This window comes from Sinocyclocheilus anshuiensis, unplaced genomic scaffold (genome assembly GCF_001515605.1).
Source record: "Sinocyclocheilus anshuiensis isolate Anshui unplaced genomic scaffold, SAMN03320099.WGS_v1.1 scaffold145, whole genome shotgun sequence".
Taxonomy (NCBI): domain Eukaryota; kingdom Metazoa; phylum Chordata; class Actinopteri; order Cypriniformes; family Cyprinidae; genus Sinocyclocheilus; species Sinocyclocheilus anshuiensis.
Window position 1 is genome coordinate 153,914 of NW_015537973.1, and position 9,561 is coordinate 163,474.

The following is a 9,561-nucleotide window of genomic DNA, read 5'->3' on the forward strand; positions in this document are numbered from 1 at the left end:
ACATACTGTGTAAAGATAACACTTTACAATGATCCAGTTCAATAACATTTATTAGCATACACTAATAATTAATATAATTATTTACACAATTTATCAATCTAGGCTAATGATAATTTATAAACATACTTCTAGTAATTCATTATTAGTTCATGTTTGTCTATAAAACTGAATGAGTGAATTAAACAAAATTTAAAATGAATAAACAAATGTATACATTAATGTTAACCAAAAAATGAATAAAGGATAAATGCATTAATAAGTATTGTTCATTGTTAGTTAATCATTCACAATGCATTAACTAATTTTTTATCTTTAATCTAAATTTATTTGGACCTTATTGTTACTTTAGTTTAAAAATTACAAATAATAACAAACTATTGTGTACAAAAATACCGTACGTTTCTGAGTTAATCATTTAAGTCAAACGGAACTTTTTCCAAACTTTCCACCGGAAAACAACCTTCACTGACTGAATCAGAGTTGAACCAACAGACCTGTGCAGTTTTGCTGCAAGCTATTACTCTTTCATACCCCTCTCTTTTTCTGTAGAAAGGTGCCTTACCAATTATTTTGAGATGGATGCAGGGATGCAGAATGACTAGAAGCATCAGGTTCTCTTATATTTTTTTCCAGCGGTCCATGCCTTAGGTAAGGGCAGAATGGCCAGAGGCTACGGTAGCTCTCAGGGGACACGTAGGGCTCATAAACTGTGAAACTGACAACTCTCATCTATTACCTCTGCTAACTAGACCTTTAAGAACCTTGACAGTCTGGGCTACGTGCCTCTTCCACCCTACCTGATATTTTTTTCGCAAATATGGGTCTTAGAAAGTTGTTCGGTTTCCAGTACAGTCTCATAATCATGCATATCATCGTAACCAAATCCTCCTTCAAGGACGTGACTACTTAAACTCAATCTTTGAACTCAAAACTCTCTTTTTAAAAATTGTATATATTTGATAGAATTATACAATTATGTTTCAAGCTTAATACAATGAAAAAGCCATAAACGGTGATTATTAGTGAGCGCATCCTATAGAAGCAGTTTCTAATTTAACTTCTGTCTCTGCCAGGTCACTTCCAGCGTGCCGGTGGCTGTTCGCAATAGGCTAACACCTTAAAGCCTGGGGTAGCCGTGGCTGCTGTTCCCCTGGTGACAGTGCTCTGAATCCTACAAGCCTTGCAGGATGCCTGCAGGAATGTTCCTTCAATCACAGGGAGTCTCATCACTCTCCTGTGTGGGAGGAAGCTGCTTAGAAACACTGTCACCTTCACTTAGCCCCACACACAGACAAGTCCCACTGTGGTCCCTGCTTGTAGATTCTCAGACAGCAGACACAAACACACATAATCACACATACACACACTCTGTCACACAACTGTCTTTTCACTGGAAGAGCAGTAGTAGGATATAATGAAATAACCTGACACACATACACACACACACACACTGTTAGGAGGCTTAATCAAAATAATTTACTGGAGATTAAATATATACACAGCACATTTAGAGTGAGACAGCACAATTAAAGTCAATTCCAACTGCCGTTTGCAGCACTTCGCTTACAGCAAATGTGACATGTGAAACTAGATATTAAACGAGAAAAAAATGTAGGGATTTTATGAATCATAGACTGATTGGGTTGTGAAAAGTAGGCATTACATAACATAATATGTGACCCTGGACCACAAAACCAGTCTTAAGTCTTGTGGGTATATTTTTAGCAATAGCCAATACATTGTATTTTCATATTGGATCCAAAAATCATTAGGATATTAAGCAAAGATCATGTTCCATGAAGATATTTTGTACATTTCCTACCATAAATATATCAAAACTTAATTTTTGATTAGTAATATGCATTGCTAAGAACTTCATTTGGACAACTTTAAAGGCTAGCTCTCAGGGGACACGTAGGGCTCATAAACTGTGAAACTGACAACTCTCATCTATTACCTCTGCTAACTAGACCTTTAAGAACCTTGACAGTCTGGGCTACGTGCCTCTTCCACCCTACCTGATATTTTTTTCGCAAATATGGGTCTTAGAAAGTTGTTCGGTTTCCAGTACAGTCTCATAATCATGCATATCATCGTAACCAAATCCTCCTTCAAGGACGTGACTACTTAAACTCAATCTTTGAACTCAAAACTCTCTTTTTAAAAATTGTATATATTTGATAGAATTATACAATTATGTTTCAAGCTTAATACAATGAAAAAGCCATAAACGGTGATTATTAGTGAGCGCATCCTATAGAAGCAGTTTCTAATTTAACTTCTGTCTCTGCCAGGTCACTTCCAGCGTGCCGGTGGCTGTTCGCAATAGGCTAACACCTTAAAGCCTGGGGTAGCCGTGGCTGCTGCTCCCCTGGTGACAGTGCTCTGAATCCTACAAGCCTTGCAGGATGCCTGCAGGAATGTTCCTTCAATCACAGGGAGTCTCATCACTCTCCTGTGTGGGAGGAAGCTGCTTAGAAACACTGTCACCTTCACTTAGCCCCACACACAGACAAGTCCCACTGTGGTCCCTGCTTGTAGATTCTCAGACAGCAGACACAAACACACATAATCACACATACACACACTCTGTCACACAACTGTCTTTTCACTGGAACGGCAGTAGTAGGATATAATGAAATAACCTGACACACATACACACACACACACACTGTTAGGAGGCTTAATCAAAATAATTTACTGGAGATTAAATATATACACAGCACATTTAGAGTGAGACAGCACAATTAAAGTCAATTCCAACTGCCGTTTGCAGCACTTCGCTTACAGCAAATGTGACATGTGAAACTAGATATTAAACGAGAAAAAAATGTAGGGATTTTATGAATCATAGACTGATTGGGTTGTGAAAAGTAGGCATTACATAACATAATATGTGACCCTGGACCACAAAACCAGTCTTAAGTCTTGTGGGTATATTTTTAGCAATAGCCAATACATTGTATTTTCATATTGGATCCAAAAATCATTAGGATATTAAGCAAAGATCATGTTCCATGAAGATATTTTGTACATTTCCTACCATAAATATATCAAAACTTAATTTTTGATTAGTAATATGCATTGCTAAGAACTTCATTTGGACAACTTTAAAGGCAATTTTCTCAATATTTAGATTTTTTTGCACCCTCAGATTCCAGATTTTCAAATAGTTGTATCTCAGCCAAATATTGTCCTATCCTAACAGACCATACATCAATGGAAAGCTTATTTATTCAACATTCAGATGATGCATAAATCTCAATTTCGAAAAATTGACCCTTATGACTGGTTTTGTGGTCCAGGGTCACATATAACGAGAGTTTACGAAACATTAAAAATTAGTTATTATAAAAAAATTAATAGCTGCACAGTGACAAAAGACATACATTTTAATTAAAGATTAGAAAGCCTTTTTATGGGTAAAATGTGATTTCATACTGCCTTTAATATTTTAGACATTTCAACTGTATTTACAACAGAACAGTGATCAGGCTTTGATCTTGATCATTATGACTTTTCAAAGAGTCTAAACTAAACAAAGTTAACCGAATATAATTTTTAGAAAATTTGCTGAATTGACTCACCCTCAGGCCATCCAAGATGTAGATGAGTTTGTTTCTTCATCAGAACAGATTTGGAGAAATGTAGCTTTACATCACTTGATTTACCAATGGATCCTAACGAGAGTCCAAACAGCTGATGAAAAAAAATGTCACAATTATCCACAAGTAATCCACACCACTCCAGTCCATCAGTTAATGTCTCATGAAGCCAAAATCTGTGTTTGTAATAAACAAATCCATAATTAAGATGTTTTTAACTTCAAACCATTGCTTTCAGCTAAAAGATGAGTCCTCTATGCATAATATTTCTCGAGTGAAAAAGTTGTCATATAAATTGGGAAAGAAATATACATATCAAGCACTGTTTACAAGCGAAAACAATCTAAAACTGTTCTGATATCTGTGGATATTGATGTGAGAGAACAACAGGGGATTGACTTTTTCAGGAAGTGTTATTATGGATTATGAACTCATATTTTGTCCAGAAGTGATGGTTTAAAGTAAAAAAAAAATTATGTATGATGGATGGATTTTTCATTTTTCATGGATTGGAGTCATGTGGATTGGAGTTTTTATCAGCTGTTTGGACTCTCATTCTATGGCACCCATTCACTGCAGAGCATCCACTGATGAGCAAGTGACATAAAGCTAAATTTCTCCAAATCTGTTCCGATGTAGAAACAAACTCATCTACATCTTGAATGGTCTGAGGATGAGTAAATTTTCAAAAGTCGTACTGAACTGGATGAACAATTCCTTTAAAGTTGACATGAAATGAAATTCACCCCATTTTTTTATCTATTAAGAATGATTTGTCATTATGTAGAGAGAAAGATGCCACTTATTTCGATTCATTCCTTCTAAACCTACAGTCTTACAAAAGACTCATGGTTTAAAGCAGCTACCCCAAATCACTGCATTAACATTATTTACATAGGACATGCATTTTACTAAAAAAAAATGAAGGAAGAATATACAGCATTGAATCAAAATTATACTTGTGCAAGATTATGCTGTATGTTGCCAGCAGTAATTCTGCAACTCAAACAACAGCATGAAATCAATGAGGCCGAGTGGAATGAAAAGGCGCAGAATAATTGACTGACAATCGATGGCATTTTGAATACAAGTCTAGATTTTGCCATATCAAGAGCGTCCAAATTAGAGCTTATTGGTGTATCTCAAGAGATCAATGCTTACAAGGTCATGGTTTTATCTGGCACGACTCATGTCATTAGAGGCATTTTAATAATTCATGCTGCCCAGAGGTACTGAAAAGAGAAAACAAATGAAGATTCACCAAACCAGGACAATGTTAATCCCTGAAATGCTGCCACTGTGGGACAAATCTGTTTGTCATGTCGACTCGGACGGTGCTAAATCGATATCAGGAGTGTTCATCACTGTCTACACTTTTCATTTTAGAAGCGCTGTGTTATGTTAAGGTATGAGAGGTTGTGACCCACACAACAGTGAAAAAATACAAGTACTCTTGCCTAAAGAGAGATTATCGTGATTGCAGAGGATTAAATGTGGATGGGCTCCCTGCACTTCATTAGAAAACATATTGACCTCCGTAAGTATCTAATTAGTTGAGTTAATCCACAAAATCAATACAAATTCAGACCAAAAAGTTTAGTATTACTATTTCGGTGGCAGGGAATAAGATGGACAACAGGGGACATGTCAGGAACGTTGATAATACTCTGTTCCATGAGCATAGGGAGGGAGTGAAAATAAAAATGGATGTGAGAGATGAAAAGACGGAGAACTAGGAAAAATACAGATTGCCGTTTCAGAAAGTCGCACATTAGAAAGTGACAAAATGACACAGATAATGAATAAAGAAATAGTCTTACAATTGAATGTGAAGACTAAGAGACAGAGTAGCATTGAGCTTTATTGATAAAAGGCTGAATTATTTAATAGAGCAAGAATTTATTAAAGACGGGAGCTGTGACAAGTGCTCTGAAAACGGGGACAAGTAGGAACTGGATACAAGCCTCATGTTTCCATTCATTGTAATTACAGGCACTGCATGCGAAGTCCTTGCATATAAGGCTTTGGATACACAAATAGTTATAATTTGAATTAAACAGTGCGTCTCATTAAATATGATATAATTTTTATACGCTCACCAGTCTTGAATCTGCCTCAATAAGAGCTGTGGATACAACGATGTATTTTGTATAAAGCAAATTTTCGACTGCGTTCATACGAATGACTTCTGTGTTTGATTTCAAAAAAATTCTCACTACAGCACATTCGATCGCGAATGGTGAGATGCAGAAAGGACGGCGCAGTTTAAGGAACCAGGATGGCACACGGTCAAAATCTGGGGTACGTGTTAAAAATTCATCGTAAAGCAGATGTACAAAGCACTTTTCTGTGTTGCGCTCCCTTTCTTTTAATACGTTCAAGGCGATTAACAATCAAGGCCTAAGCCTCATTAAAAAAAACGTCATTTCAAATAAAATATTTGCGTGAATAATGTGCTGTTTAATTGGTCTGAACCATATTAAAAGAAATGAAGGTTTTTTGTAATTAACGCTCTTTTGAGGAGCGAGGCTGGAGATAAAGGAATCAAGGGATTACACCAGAGACCTGCAAAGTGAGGTCCCACGTGACACACGAGGCGATGGCAGGATGTTACATTTTATATGAAGACAAACACACCGCTCTGAACAGGAAGCTTTGTCATGTTCCGCAGTGTTTTGCTACTGTAAGAAGCGTGTGTTGCATTAATGCATCTTTTTTTGGTTGAAAAATGGACATTTGCGCTTTCGCTTTTACTTCCCTTGCTTTCATCAGTTTTTGTAAGATTTAAGAGTCAAAAGTAAAGAAAGTAGTGAATAATAGTACATGAGAAAATATGACTAATGTTTCTTTAATGGACTGCTACTTGGTTTCACCTTATTGCAAATTCTGCTCATAATTTTATACGGATTTTATGATGTAATTCAACATTTTTTCATTTGAATTTATTTGACACCTTAAAAAAACACTTGTATGCAGTTAATTTTCAATTAAATCTCCACAAGAAGTTATCAAAGAAGTGCAAACTCTTTTTACAACTTCAACTACTGTGGGAAACCCTATTGTTTCATATCGAGAAAAAATATGATATACTGTATGTGAATGAATGAATTTTTATCTTCTTATTAGAACAGGGTGCTCCAATACGGAAATGTAATATATGACATATATTGCCTTAAATCAAGGTAATATTGCCATATGTGTTACCTATAAGGCAATATATCAGTTAATAACATAAATAAAACCCCCAAAGTAAAATCTGTATATGCGGATATGATAAATATGGTATTTTATGTTATTTTAAATATGGTATTATATGTAGCAACCACATGTCAACAGTATATATGTTATATATGCAACTTAATTAAACTTAATTTTTGTATTTTTTTAAATACATGCCTATCTTTTATATTTATTTAATTAATATTAACATGAACTGACAGGTTTTAGGATGGATATACATTTACATGACATCTAAAAATGTATTACACATACATAAATATCTGTATTTGTGGGCTAGATGTATGATGGTAATATGTGATTCTTTTTCTTTTCAATTTCTAACAGGTTTCAAATAGGTTTTAAATAGGTTTGTTTTTACTTCATATGACAGTATATTTTATATACGGAAATGTAATATATGTACATACATATGGGCTAACATAAGATAGCTGGAGTGAAACAAAAAGTGAAGAGTTCTTCACTCATACTTGAACCAGCTTGTCCTCAATTTGAGTTTCAGCAGCTTAGATTTGTACAAGTTAGTTGGCATGCCATCGTTACGATAACCCCCGTGCTCTGGCAGTCCAGTACAACACTGTTTGTAGTTTTCACCATGTGCTTTGGCAACTCCATCAATATTTAGGCCCACACCTCTCTGCACACACACATAAAAGTCAGTGGATGGAGTCTGAGTTGTTGCCACCACTCCCAGTGTTGCTAATTACCACAGTTTGCTTTGTGCAAAGCCCGGCTGCTATTCTGATTGGATTTGCTTGACAAATAAATAAATGATCATCATGAAAATATAATGGCCACCCCATAACCTTTTCCTGAAGTTTGGCCTGAAAGCAATGGAGGACCCAACAGACATTCCCAGAATCCTTTTGTTCTTCCTTTTGCATTTAACCTGGCTTGGCTCTCACGCCAGATCCCATCGTGCCATCACCTGTGCTCTCTCACCAACTCCGTGCCTTCTCATATCTTCACATTGTATTTAATGAACTTTAAATCCTTTTTTTTTTTTTTTTTTACAAACTTCCCTAATTTCATTATCCTTACATCTGATTAGTCTGTGTTCGTTTACTTAAAAATTGTTTAATTGCATTGCAAGCATTTTGTTTAACTCTTGTGAGGTTTGTTGTATTATAATGAAAATTTAAGAGCTGGCTTGTAGATCATGAAAGGCTGTGAAAATTGGCTAATTGCTTTTATTTACCCACTTGGAAATCAATAACGTACATATAAAGAAAAAAGAAACTGAAATTGTCACCTTAAAGTGAAAATTAAAATGATTCCATAATTTACTCACCCTCACATTTGTTCCAAACCTTAATAACTTATTTTTTTTCTGCAGAATGCAAAGGAAGATACTTTGAGAAATGTCTTTTTTTTCCCCATACAATGATAGTCAGTTGTAAACTAGAATGGTTTGGTTACCAACATTCTGCAAAATAATCATAATTTATATTTGGCAGAAGAAAGTCCGACAAAACTTTTATTTTTTGGTGAACTATCCCTTTATACATTTATTTCCACTTGATATAAGTAGCTTAATAACTTTTTTTAAGACTTTTAGTGTAACCTAATGTCAGGATGATTTAGTAAGAGTGAATATCATATTTGACCTGGATAAAACCAGTTAAAAGATAAATTCACCCAAAATAAAAAAAAATGGTCATAATTTACTCACCATCATGGTTGTTTCAAACCTATATTACTTGTTATGTGGAACAGGGGGAAAAAAATGCTCATACAATGATAATCAAAGGGATCCAAACAACACCTGACCCCACTGACTTTCATTATAATTACATTTTTTGAAAATATTATATTAATTTATATTAACATATTACTGGATTTATTTTTTTTGCAATTAGATTAGGCTAGCTTGTTACTGTCAGTCAGTCATTTTTTAAATAACGCTGAGTATGTTACTGAGCACTGCCTTTGGTCACTAAGTGAATATTTTGGATAGCGTTTTATTTTTATTTCTTATGCCCCTGGCTTCCTCTAAGTATGTCAGCGAGGCTCTCTCTCCCTGTCAAGTGTGAGCGATATGGAGCAGCCTCCGTTAGCATCGCTGCTTCTGTACTCTCAGGTACTTTAAGTCTGTCCCTCTCTAAGCCATTCGGACTCTTGAAGGAAACCTCCTGTCAGTGGCTCATCACTCTCAGAAGCTCCCTCAATTGTCTGTGTCGGTCTTCCTGCCACTCGTTAGTGCCGGTTACTCCGGTGACCCCTTTGCAGGACCCTGACCGTTAGCCGGCGAGCGAGCGAGGCACGAGTCTCTTCCTTCAGTTCCACCATGGCTTTCTGGACTCGCTCGCTCCACTAATTAGCTCTTTGGAGAGTTCTCCTCATGGAAGCGGGGAAGAAAAGAGAGAGCGAAAGAGCGAGGGAGGGCAGGGGGGAAAGAGGGAACTGTGGCAGCCGTGATGGAGGTACTCCATGTCAGAGAAGAAGGGAAGAGATGAAAAACTTTCAGTCAGATAGATGTAACTCGGCCCCCGCTCTCGTTTTTTTCTCTCGCACCCGCATAGAGAGGTTCAATTATAAACGGATAGGTTTAGGCAAATCAAGACAGGAAGAAAGTCTTCCGACGCACCAGGCGGCTCCAGCCATGGCTCGGGATTGGAAAGATGCGCGACTGTACGGCGCAGCCAGAGGTTACCTGTCCCTGATATCTGATAAGTCTGGCCAGGTAACAAAGCGTGGTCGGATGATTGGTTCTTTCTGA